This window comes from Phacochoerus africanus, chromosome 6 (genome assembly GCF_016906955.1).
Source record: "Phacochoerus africanus isolate WHEZ1 chromosome 6, ROS_Pafr_v1, whole genome shotgun sequence".
Taxonomy (NCBI): domain Eukaryota; kingdom Metazoa; phylum Chordata; class Mammalia; order Artiodactyla; family Suidae; genus Phacochoerus; species Phacochoerus africanus.
Window position 1 is genome coordinate 88,102,321 of NC_062549.1, and position 12,296 is coordinate 88,114,616.

Genomic DNA, 12,296 nt, shown 5'->3' on the forward strand with positions numbered 1-12,296 from the left:
TTTAAACAAGCTCTCTTGTGAATAATAGTATCTCTATTTGAAAATGCCTATGACTGAACTCAGGGCGTGTTCAGGATATCATTTTCCTGACCCATTGAGCCACACAGATTTAACAGGCCAAAATAAGAAGAGAAGCCAGCTAGGAGGAAGAGAGCTTTCTGAGTGTTATCTAAACTCTTTGCCCATCTGAAACTCCTGGTATTCTTGTTTAAGAATTTTACCACAGAATTTTTATTCTTATATCCCCATTGTTATGAAACTAAAATTGGGTTTGCACTTGGATATAGTTTTTGGCATTTGCAGAAATAATAAGTGATCTTTAGAGGATATAAAAACAAACTTAAGGGAAGTTGAACCCATTGAAGACACTCTACAATTTGCTTTTATTTTCTCATGCTCTGAATGAATCAAACACAATAGAGAATGTATCCAGCCATCAGCCTGACAGTTTGTAGGAACCAGATCACATAACCACATTTAGTCTCGAACTGTTCTCGGACAATACAGTATAGTCTTCAGAGCCAATGTCCATAACAGTAAATACACCCGAATTAGAACAACTGTGAAGGTAAGTTTTTCACAGAAATTGCATCTGCAGTTCAGGACAGGATAAATGCTATTTTGGAAACCAGGGACATTGGGGAAATGTCCAGAGTTAATGCAGAATTGAAATGATGGGATAGAAAAGAATGTGAGCAGAACCAGCATAGATCTGATGAAGGCAATCGTTACACCACTATGGCCTAGCAAGGCCAGTGTTTAGAATTATAACACTAATGAGAAAAGTTCTGATTCAATTCAGCAAAAGGTTTCTGAGACGGCATTGAGAAATCTGGATGCCTCCAGTTAATTCTCAAAATCTCTTTGTGCTCTCCCCACATCCTAGGCATCATGGTGCACAGATTTAAGTTAGCAGGCTAGGCTGGCCTTCTCCCACATTCCCTGCCAAGGGAGCATCCTATTGCAGATAATTCTGGTTAAATAAGGAAAATATCCTCGCAGTGCACCCCCTCCACACACTTAAAAAAAAAAAATTACAGATTAAAAGCTCCTCACCCTGTGAATCAAGCAGAGCAATTTCAGGCTTGGGAGAACCTGCTTATCCTTCCTTTTCCTCTGAAAACCCAAGAGAGGCCTTTAGGGATAAAGCACATTCTCAAGAGGGCATGACTGGTGGGAGAAGCCCTCCAAAGTTGGCAATGGGAACAACTAGGGAGGAACCCTCTGAACAGGCCCCTTGGACTCCCGTGTAGTTCAAGCTTTGCTCTAAACAGCTTCTGCTGGTGAGAACATCCCTCACCATGAACTTCTCCAGCCCTGAAGATGCATCATAAGCTGTGTCCACACAGCAGGAGTAAGGGAGAGTTAGGGTGGAGGAGGGTAACTCCGCCCTAATCAGAGGGCTGGACTTCAACGCAGCTTGATAGGTACTAGCCTTCCCTCTCCCTTGGAAAAGAAACACCATGGCATATCCAGAGTGAATATAAAGGAGACGGAAGGGTAAAGGAAAGTATTTTCGTACCTGGCAGGCTTAAGGAGCAGCAGGACTAGATACCTTGAATGGGTCACAGATCGTGCCTCTCCTGATTCTTTTTTTATTATTATTATTAATTTTTAAATTTTTGTTATTTATTTATTTTAGGGCCATACCCACGGGCATATGGAAGTTCCCAGGTTAGGGGTAGAACCAGAGCTGCAGCTGCCAGCCTACACCATAGCCATAGCAACGCCAGATCCGAGCCATGTTTGTAATCTACACCAGATAACAGCAGCATTGGATCCTTAACCCACTGAGCAAGGCCAGGGTTTGAACCCACATTTTCATGGATTCTAGTGTGGTTCTTGACCCGTTGAGCCACAATGGGAACTCCTAATTTTTTTAATTGAAATATAGTTGTTTACAATATTGTGTTAATTTCAGATATACAACGAAGTGATTCAGCTACATATATTTTCAGATTATTTTCTATTACAGGTAATCACAAGATACTGAATATCATTCCCACTTTGAATAGCCTCAAGTGTGCACAGAGCAAGAGGCTAATTCCCTCTGATAAGCAGAGCATCTACCTGAACAGCTTCTGAGACCTGAATCCCTGACAGCTCAGCTTGGACACCGCTCCCCACAGAGCTTTGCCCTGTGTCTGCTCTCTCTCCCCTTCTCAACTCTCCCACCTTCTCAGTTTTCCCCTCGGTCAACTATCCCAGTGTTCAATTTCCTTTAACAAGGTGTTCTAGGAAGACCGTTCTAAGGCATACAGACGAGAAGATAAATTACAAACATCCATCACCCACAAATTCTTGGATCCTGTGCTCTGTCTCAGAGAGGATGTTAAATATTTAATTGGCACTTGCTATCTTTCTTATCAGTAAGTCTAGATTCTCAGGGTTAGAAAGGGATAACCCTAGCCAGTGTAATGCTATAACCCCTCCTTCATCAATCATAACAAGAAGCATAGCTACATGGGTTAGCCTCAGGCCCTGGAACCAATTCACCTGGCTTTAAATCTCAACTCTGATCTTTGCTAGCTGTGTGATGTTAAGCAAGTTATAAATGCTCCGGCCTCAGTTTCCTGACCTAAAACATGGGATACTAACAGCAGTCCTTCCCAAAAGGACCATCCTGCTCTAATACTTAGAACGGTGCCTGGCTTCAAATCCTAGCAATTATTATTACAACTGGAGCTGTTTAAACAACTGGAGTTTATCTCATTTCATAGTAAATATATTTTGACTATCCCTAGTACCTGGCTAGGGCTCATACCTATAAAACAAATCATCATGACATTACCACCCTTTGGCAGTGAAAACAAATACACCCCAAAACAAACAAAAAGCTCCAGCTCTTTCACTCAGCAGTCCAGGTTAGCATGCAAAGTTGTCAGAGTAGCCTCTCCCTGGAATATATTTCTCCAAGTATTTATGATGCTACATTGGTTATTAATTCATTGGGACACTTCAGCTGTCAGCAAATGACTGTGTGAGATTCTACAGTTTTAATTTTTCCTTGTCAGGGGGTCTCATGACCTGGGTTCTCTGATCTCCCCAGGAGACCACCTCGGCTCCAGTAGCTGAGCTGTTGTTCTGTGTGCTCCTGGGAGACAGTCTTTGGTTTTTTTTTTTTTTCCTTTAAAAATGTTTCTAGGGAGTTCTTGCTGTAACACAGTGCGTTAAGGATTCAGTTTATTTTTTTTTTATTTTATTTGACTCACAAAATTGTATTAATTTCAGGCCGATAGCAAAGTCTATCAGTTATACATATACCCATTCCTTTTCAGATTCTTTTCCCAAATAAATTACCATATAGTACTGAGTAAATTTCCCTGTTACCTGCCTATCCTATATATAATAGGATCCCATATTGCTGCAGCTGTGGCTTAGGTCACAGCTGCAGTTTGGATTCAGTCCCTAGCCTGGGAACTTCCGTATGTTGTGGGGGTGGCCAAAAAAAAAAATGTCTCTAATTTCATCTCTTCTAAGAATCACACACTGGAATTAATAATACTAATCCATGAATTGTAAGTTCAACAAAAAAATTAGCAGAGAAAGAGTTGCTTATAAATGTGTTATTTCTTATCTGCTGGGCTTTGCCCCTAAGATCCTGTGTTCCGTCCCCACCAATATCACCCCCAACCCCACCCCCTACCCAGAAGGGTAATGGAAGATTCAGCAAAAGGAAGAGAGGGCTCTGGGTAGGAAATTTCAGCAAGGAAATGGAGATTCAAGGCAGCTAAGTACTGAGACTCAAGGTCCCACAATTCAGAAGCAACTTCTGGAGCCTGAAGCAGGGACTAGCCCAGTTCAACAAGCGGAGGCTTTCCAAAAGAGGAAACTTGAGGCTGGGCAGAGAGCAGAGGAGAAAAGAAGGCTGTGAGGCACATGGCCTACCTCTGATTTCAGCAGGGAGAGCTGGACAAGCTGCAAGGGTGTGGGTGGGGAGGAGAAGGAAGGGGCCCCTCTTAATAAGGTGGTTTGGGCCCCAACCAGGAGGGTGTAGCTGTCAGTTTCATTTTGGGCTGGGGATGGGTGAGGTGCTTGTCCAGCAATCGCCCCCATCAAATGTGCATCCAATCAGTGTCATTTTTCAAACCCTCACCCTGCTTTGGCCAAGGAGGCAGGGATTAAAGCCAGGGGTTCAGGCTGAAACAGGCGGGAGCCTGAAGCTCTGTGGCTGGCTCTGGCCCTCCAGCTCATGCAATATGACACCAAGCCAGGAAAACTGAAGGAAGAGAGTCACAGCCAAACAAACACACCCTCCTCTAGAGCACTGAGCCCAGAGGCCAGAGAGGGGGCTGCTGGCCCTTCGGGGAAAGATGGCCAGCTGTTTCCTCTCTTTCTCTCCAGGATCAGTGTCTCCCCAAAGAGGAGAGATTCTTTTTGCTTAAAGAGTATACCCACCTGCCCCAGCCACAATTTAGAGGTATTCTTTTATAAGTTCTTGCTTGGTGAAGCTTTTTTAGTGTTATTTGGTAAAAAAAAAAAAAAAAAAAAATGATGTTTCTGTGTCTCCTGTAGGTTAGCGGGCCACATTGATATTGAATTTGCTATCACTTCTGTCCTACTCTAATCAGTGGATTATCCCATGGAATATCCACAGGAATAGATAAGCTAAAATAAGATGCACTGAGCTTTAGAATGAAATAATTGATTGGATATTTTTTGATATGGGAGGCAATAGAGTCAAGTGATTAGGAGCCTTTCACATTTCAAGCCAGAGGGAATGGGTTTCTAGCTCAGCATGACCACTGACCTGCTGTATATCCTAGGGCAAATCACTCACCCTCTCTGAGCCTCACATTCTTATCTCCAAGATAGGGATATAATGGTACTGATTCCACACAAGCTTACTACAATTAAGTAAGATTTTCAGAGTTCCTATGTGGCTCAGTGGTAACAAACCCGACCAGTATCCATGAGGATGAGGGTCCTGCTCAGTGGGTTAAGGATCCAGCGTTGCTGTGAGCTGTGGTGTAGGTCACAGACACGGCTCCAATCCAGTATTGCTGTGCCTGTGGCTGCGGCTGGCAGCTATAGCTCTGATTCAGCCCCTAGCCTGGGAACTTCCATATGTCAAAGGTGCAGCCCTAAAAAGACAAAAAAAAAAAAAAAAAAAAAAAGAAGGAAAGAAAGAAAATAATTGCATACTTAAAGCAATTACACTGCTTGGCATATAGCAAGCTCTCAATAAATGTCAATAAATGGTGGCTATGAGTGTGTCTGATGCTCAAATATTTATAATTCTCCAAATAATCCTATGAAAACAATTTTTAAAGGTCAGTTTGAGAGACTGTGACACAGTGTTCCATCCACATTTTAAGTCCCTGCTCAGCTCTCCTAATTCTCCAGCATCAGGGATGAGTAGCATCTTTTGTCATCTAAGTACAAACCATCAGCATAAGAAGAGCTATTTTTACTGTTTCTATTTTTTCTTTCTCCTTCCTCTCCCAATTTCTCATCTTATTAAAAGCTTCATTTCCATATGAAAGGACTGCGATAAATTGAAAAAAAAGTCCACCTACCCTGCCCCAAACTTGACAAAACTAATCAAGTTTAACTTGAAAACTTTTTCTAGAAATTCTCAACTCTAGAAGTCACAATAATGATTTTGCCCGGCAGCCAGAACAAGACATTTGGGTCTCAACATTTGAATTTTTTCACAACTAGATTCAAACCTCTCTGAATTGAAGTTTTACATGTGATTGAATGAAACAAGGTAGTATTAAAATTTGAAAGATAATATTTATGTATTTGAGAAATTAGGGAATACAAAGTTACCAGGAACAAGAACTTCAACACAAAGCTAGTCTGGCTCTTGTGGTTAATGAATATTGTTTTGACTGTAAAACATTTCTATCAGTGACTAATAAAAATATTCCTAGACTGCTGTCACATCTCAGGGATCCAGTTCAACACGCATTCATTTAGTATTTATTTTGCAATTTCTAAATGTCAGGAACTGCGTTCAGCACTGGGACACAAAAACAATTACTTCCCACATGTGTCTTGGAGTTTATGGAGAAGTCCAGAAAAATAAAAGGCAATTACGGAATGACCTAAGAGGGGAATGGGGACGGGGGGGGGACGCAGGGTGCTGTGAGAGCCCCTGGAGAGGACACCTGGCCAACAGTAAAGGGGCAGGAAAAACTTCCCAGAATAAACAACATCTAAGCAAGAACTATAGGATGTGTGAAGCCTGCAATGCATAGGTGCAGAGGGAGAAGAATGCTTCAAGCAGAAGCATCCTAGTATAGAAAGGCCCAGAGCCCAGAGGCTCAGAGGGAACCTGGAGAAGTGGTTTCCTATTGTTTGTACCTGAAGTACAAGGCACAAGCAGCAAGAAACAAAAACAGAGAGGAAAGCAGGAACCTTGTAGCATGATTATGCTGAGCACAAGGGGGCACCCCATAAGGGTACTAAAACAAAATGGAACAGGAGAAGGCAGAGTTAAGAAACTGTTGCCCAAGTAGGCAACAACAGTAAGCTTAGAGAGAAAGTGGAAAAATTAAGAGATATTTCAGTATGGAATTCAATGGATTGGTGGTTTGGTTTGAACAAGACCGTGAAGGACAGAGAGACAGAGAAGTCAAGAGAGAGGACTGAGTTTCTGATTTGGGAAGCTAGGGGTACCACCACAGGACATTTGCACTTACTGTTTTCTCTGCAATGTTCTTCACCCATATACTTCCTAGACTCATCTGTCCCCTCATTCAGGTTCCCGCTCAACCACTGCCTTATCAAAGAGTTTTCTTCACCCTATATAAAATCAGTACCCAATTCCTCATTCCAGCTCCGTTACTATCTTCATACACCCTAATATTACCTCATAGCATTTACCACCATCTGATATTTTACATATTTATTTGTCCAACTGCCTTTCTGTCCCCATGAAAATGTTAGCTCCATGAAAGCAGCATTTTTTTTTCTATTTTGTTCCCTATTTATTCTCAGGGTTTAAAATAGTTTCTGGCATATGGTGACTCTCAACATATCTTTTAATGTTTAATGATTAAATTCAAAAAGATAGGAAACACTAAGAGAAAACACAAAAGTGGTCTAGGAAAACACACACATTCACCTCTATTTCTAACACTTCGGTTCAGAATCTCCTTTGTTTTTCAGTCAATAAAAATATGAGACACACAAGAAAGTACACAAATCATACATGCATAGCTCAATGAATTATAACAAAGTGAATATGCGACATTACCAGCACGCAGGAAAAGACACAGAACATCATTGGAGCTCCCAGCATGACCCTCCCAATCACTAACCACCTTGTTCCTTCCCAAGGATAACTGGTAAACTGACTTCCAACCCTATCAACAGTTTAACATGTTCTTGAACTATATGTAAGTGAAATAATTTCATATGTATTCTTTGTGTCTGGCCCTTTTAACTTAATATTAGATTTGCGAGATTCATCCAAGTTATTATATGGAGCAACACTTTCTTTTTCTGTAGCTGTATGGGATTCCACTTTATGAATGGCTCATGACTTATTTTCTACAATTGATGAACACCTGGGTGTTTCCGATTTAAAGCCATTACTACTGATGCTGCTATGACATCCTAGTACATGCCTTTAGGTGAATGTATATATTGGGCGGGGGGGGCTATATATCTAGAAAAATAATTGCTGAGCCACAGAGTATGTGTATGTTCAGGTTTAATAAATTCTACCAAAAAGCTTTCAAAATGATTGTATTAATTCCAACTTTCACCTGCAAAGTAGTTATTTTCCATTGCTCCAAATCCTCACCAATGCTTGGTAATGCAAAGTTACTTTTTTTTTTTTTTAAGGCCGCATGTGCAGCATATGGAAGTTACCAGGCTAGGGGTCGAATCAGACCTACAGCTGCCAGCCACAGCCACAGCCACAGCAACGCAGGATCCAAGTCACATCTGCAAACTACATCACAGCTCACAAATCACCCAATCAGGACAGCAGACAGAAAACCAAATGAAAAAACACAAAAGCAATATAACAGATTTATGGGATAATATAAAGTGGGCCAATCTATGCATAACAAGAATTCCAGAAGGAGAAGAAAAAGAAAGGAGGATTGAAAGTACATTTGAAGAAATTATGACTGAAAACTTTGCAAACCTAAAGAAAATAGATGTCAACGTACAGGAAGCACAGAGGGCCCCAAACAAGTTGAACCCAAACAGGCCCACACCAAGACATATTATAATAAAAATGGCAAAATTTAAAGATAAAGAGAGGATTCTAAAGGCAGCAAGAGAAACACAAAGCATTAATTATAAGGAAACCACCATAAGGCTATCAGTCAGCTGATTTCATTACAGAAACACTACCGGTCAGAAGAGAGTGGCAAGATATATTCAAAGTTGTAAAAGGGAAAAATATGCATCCTAGAGTATTCTACTCAGCAAGGATATCATTTAAAATAGAAGGATAAATAAAGAACTTCTTCAAAAACAAAAGCTCAAAGAGTACAGCAATACTAAAGCCACTCTAAAAGAAATACTGAAAGGGCTCCTCTAAATAAAAAATAAGTAAGAAGAAATAGGATGGAGGAAACCACAACTGGAAAGCAATCACTATACAGATCTAAAAGGAAAAAATAAAAAACCTACTGTAAAGGTGATGAAAAACACAAGGGATGACAAAAGGACAAACATGAAAATGTTAAAAAGGGACTTCAAAATCATAGAATGTGGGGAAGGAATGTAAGAAAATCTTGACTCTTTTTTTTTTTTAATAATGTGTTTGAGCCAATATGACTATCAGCCTAAAGCAAGCAGATATAGGAAGGGGTTAACATACTTATAAAACAGGGCAACCACAAATCAAAACCAAACATTACATTCACAAAAACTAAAAAGAAAAGTACACAAGTACAAAATAAATGGAAACCATCCAACAAAAAAAGAAGGGAACAAAGGAGAAACATAGAATCAACTGGAAAACAAGGTTTAAAATGGGAATAAATACATGTTTATCAATAATTACCTTAAATGTCAATGGACTGAATGCTCCAATCAAAAGACACAGAGTGGCAGATTGGATAAAACAGCAAAACTCTACAATATGCTGTCTACAAGAGACTCACCTTAGGGCAAAGGACACATATAGATTGAAAGTGAGGGGGTGGGAAAAGATATTTCATGCCAAAGGACAAGACAGGAAAGCAGGAGTTGCAATACTCATATTGGACAAAATGACTTTAAAATGAAAGCCATAAAGACAAAGAAGGACACTATTTAATAGTTAAAGGATCCATTCAAGAAGAGGATATTACAATCATCAATATATATGCCCCAAATATAAGCACACCCAGATACCTACAACAAATACTAACAGACTTAAAAGGAGAAATTGATGGGAGTACGATAATAGTAGGAAACTTTAACACTCCACTCACATCAAAGCACAGATGCTCTAGACAGAAAATCAAAAAGGCAACAGAAATCCTAAATGACACAATATAAGTTAGACTTCATTGACATTTTCGTGACATTACACCCAAAAATTCAGAATATGCATTCTTCTCAAGTGTACCTGGAACATTCTCAAGGATTGACCACATACTGGGGCATAAAGCTAACCTAAACAAATTTAAGAGTATAGAAATTATTTCAAGTATCTTCTCTGACCACGATGGCATGAAACTAGAAATCAACCACAGGAAAAGAAATGAGAAAAAACTTACTACATGGAGACTAAAAACATGCTACTAAAAACCCAATGAGTCAATGAGGAAATCAAGAAAGAAATTAAAAAATACTTCAAGACAAATGATGATGAAAACAAAGCCACTCAAAATCTATGGGATGCCGCAAAAGCAGCGCTTAGAGGGAAGTTCATAGCAACACAGGCCTTCCTCAAAAAAGAAGAAAAATCTCAAATTGACACCTTAACCCACAAACTAAATGAATTTAAAAAAAGAACAAACAAAACCTAAAGTCAGCAGAGGAAAGGAAATCATAAAGATCAGAGAGAAAATCAATAAAATAGATTCAAAAAACAATAGAAAAAAATCAATAAAACCAAGAACTGGTTCTTTAAAAGGTAAACAAAATTAACAAACTCCTGGCCAGACTCACCAAGAAGAGGAGAGAAAAAAACCCAACTAAACAAAATAAGAAATGAAAAGGGAGAAATCTCAATGGATACCACAGAAATACAAAAAAAGAAAAAAGAAAGAAAGAAAATACAGTGGACAATTATATGCCAACAAATTTGACAACCTAGAAGAAATGGACAACTTTCTAGAGACTTACAGCCTGCCAAAACTGAATCGAGAAGAAATAGATCAATGGAACAGATGAATCACTAGAAATGAAATTGAATATGTAATAAAAGCAAACCCTACAAACAAAATTCCAGGACCAGGTGGCTTCACAGGTGAATTCTACCAAACATACAAAGAGGAATTTATACCCATCCTCTTAAACTTTTCCAAAACTTTGAAGAAGAAGGAACACTCCCAAAGACATTCTATGATGCCACCATCACCCTAATACCAAAATCAGACAAAATACTACAAAAAAAGAAAATTATAGGCCAATATCTTTGATGAATATAGAAGCAAAAATTCTTAACAAAATTTTAGCCAACCAAATCCAACAACATATAAAAAAGATCATAACCCACTACCAAGTGGGATTCATCTCAGGTTCACAAGGATAGTTAAACACACACAAATCAATCCTCATCCACCACATTAACAAAAGAAAAGTAAAACACCACATTGTTTTCTCAATAGATGCAGAAAAAGCATTTGACAAAGTCCAACATCCATTCATGATAAAAACTCTTACCAAAATGGGTATGAAGGGAATATACCTTAACATAATAAAAAGCCATTTATGACAAACCCACAGCAAATGTAATACTCAAGGGAGAAAAGTGGAGAGCCTTCCTGCTAAAATCTGGAACAAGACAAAGATGCCCACTCTCACCACTGTTATTCAACATACTATTGGAAGTCCTAGCCACAGCAATCAGACAAACAAAAGAAATAAAAAGGTATAAAAAGTAGAAAGGAAGAGGTAAAATTGTCACAGTATGCAGATGATATGATACTATATGTAGAAAACCCTAAGGACTCCACGTGAAAATATGAATTCAGCAAAGTAGCAGGATACAAGATTAACATTCAGATATTCGTTGCATTTCTATATACTAAAAGTGAAATATTAGAAAAGAAATACAAAAATATAATACCTTTTAAAATTGCACCTCCCAAAATGAAATAACTAGGAGTAAACCTGACCAAGGAAGTGAAAGACTTATATGCTGAGAACTATAAGCCATTAATCAAGGAAACTGAAGAGGATTAAAAAAATGGAAAGATATTCCATGCTACTGGGTTTGAAGAATTATATCATAAAAACGGCCATACTACCCAAAGCAATAGACAGATTCAATGCAATCCCATCAAATTACCCGTGACATTTTTCAAAGAACAACAACAAACAATCCAAAAATTTATATGGAACCATAAAAGACCCAGAATTGCCAAAGCAACCCTGAGGAACAAAAAAAAGCAGGAGGTATAGCTCTCCCAGACTTCAGGCAATATTTCAAAGCTACAGTAATCAAGACAATATGGTGCTGGTACCAAAACAGACATATAGAACAATGGAACAGAATAGAGAACCCATAAATAAACCCAGACACCTATGGTCAATTAATCTTCAACAATGGAGGCAAGAATATAAAATGGGAAAAAGTCTTTTCAGCAAGTTGTGCTGGAAAACTGGACAGCCCTATGTAAATCAATGAAACTGGTAAATACCCATACACAAAAATAAACTCAAAATGGTTCAAAGACTTAAACCTAAGACAAGACACCATCTAATTCCTAGAAGAGAACATAAGCAAAACATTCTCTGACATTTACTTTACAAATGTTTTCTCAGGTCAGTCTCCCACCCCCCAAAAAATAATAAAAAAATAAAAAAATAAAGAAAAAATAAACCAATGGGAACTAATCAAATTGACAAATTTTGCAGAGCAAAGGAAACCATTTAAAAAAAAGGCACCCTACAGAATGGGAGAAAATAGTTTCTAAGGATGCAACTGACAAGGCCTTAATCTGTATAATATACAAACCACTTATATAAATCAACAGCAAAAAAGCCAATTAAAAAATGAGCAAAAGACTTGAATAGACATTTCTCCAAAGAAGATAAATGGATGGCCAACAAACACTTGAAAAAAAGGTGAACATCAGTAATTGTAATAAAAATGCAAATAAAAATTACCATGAGGTACACTTCACACCAGTCAGAATGGCATCGTTAACAAATAACAAAGGCTGGAG

At 38.7% G+C, this 12,296-nt stretch overlaps 1 protein-coding gene across 2 annotated transcripts in view; it reads right to left on the reverse strand.

Annotated features, from left to right (window-relative positions):
* Nucleotides 1-12,296, reverse strand: part of DDR2 (discoidin domain receptor tyrosine kinase 2) — a 162,855-nt gene that overhangs the window by 86,234 nt on the left and 64,325 nt on the right. The window lies entirely within an intron of this gene.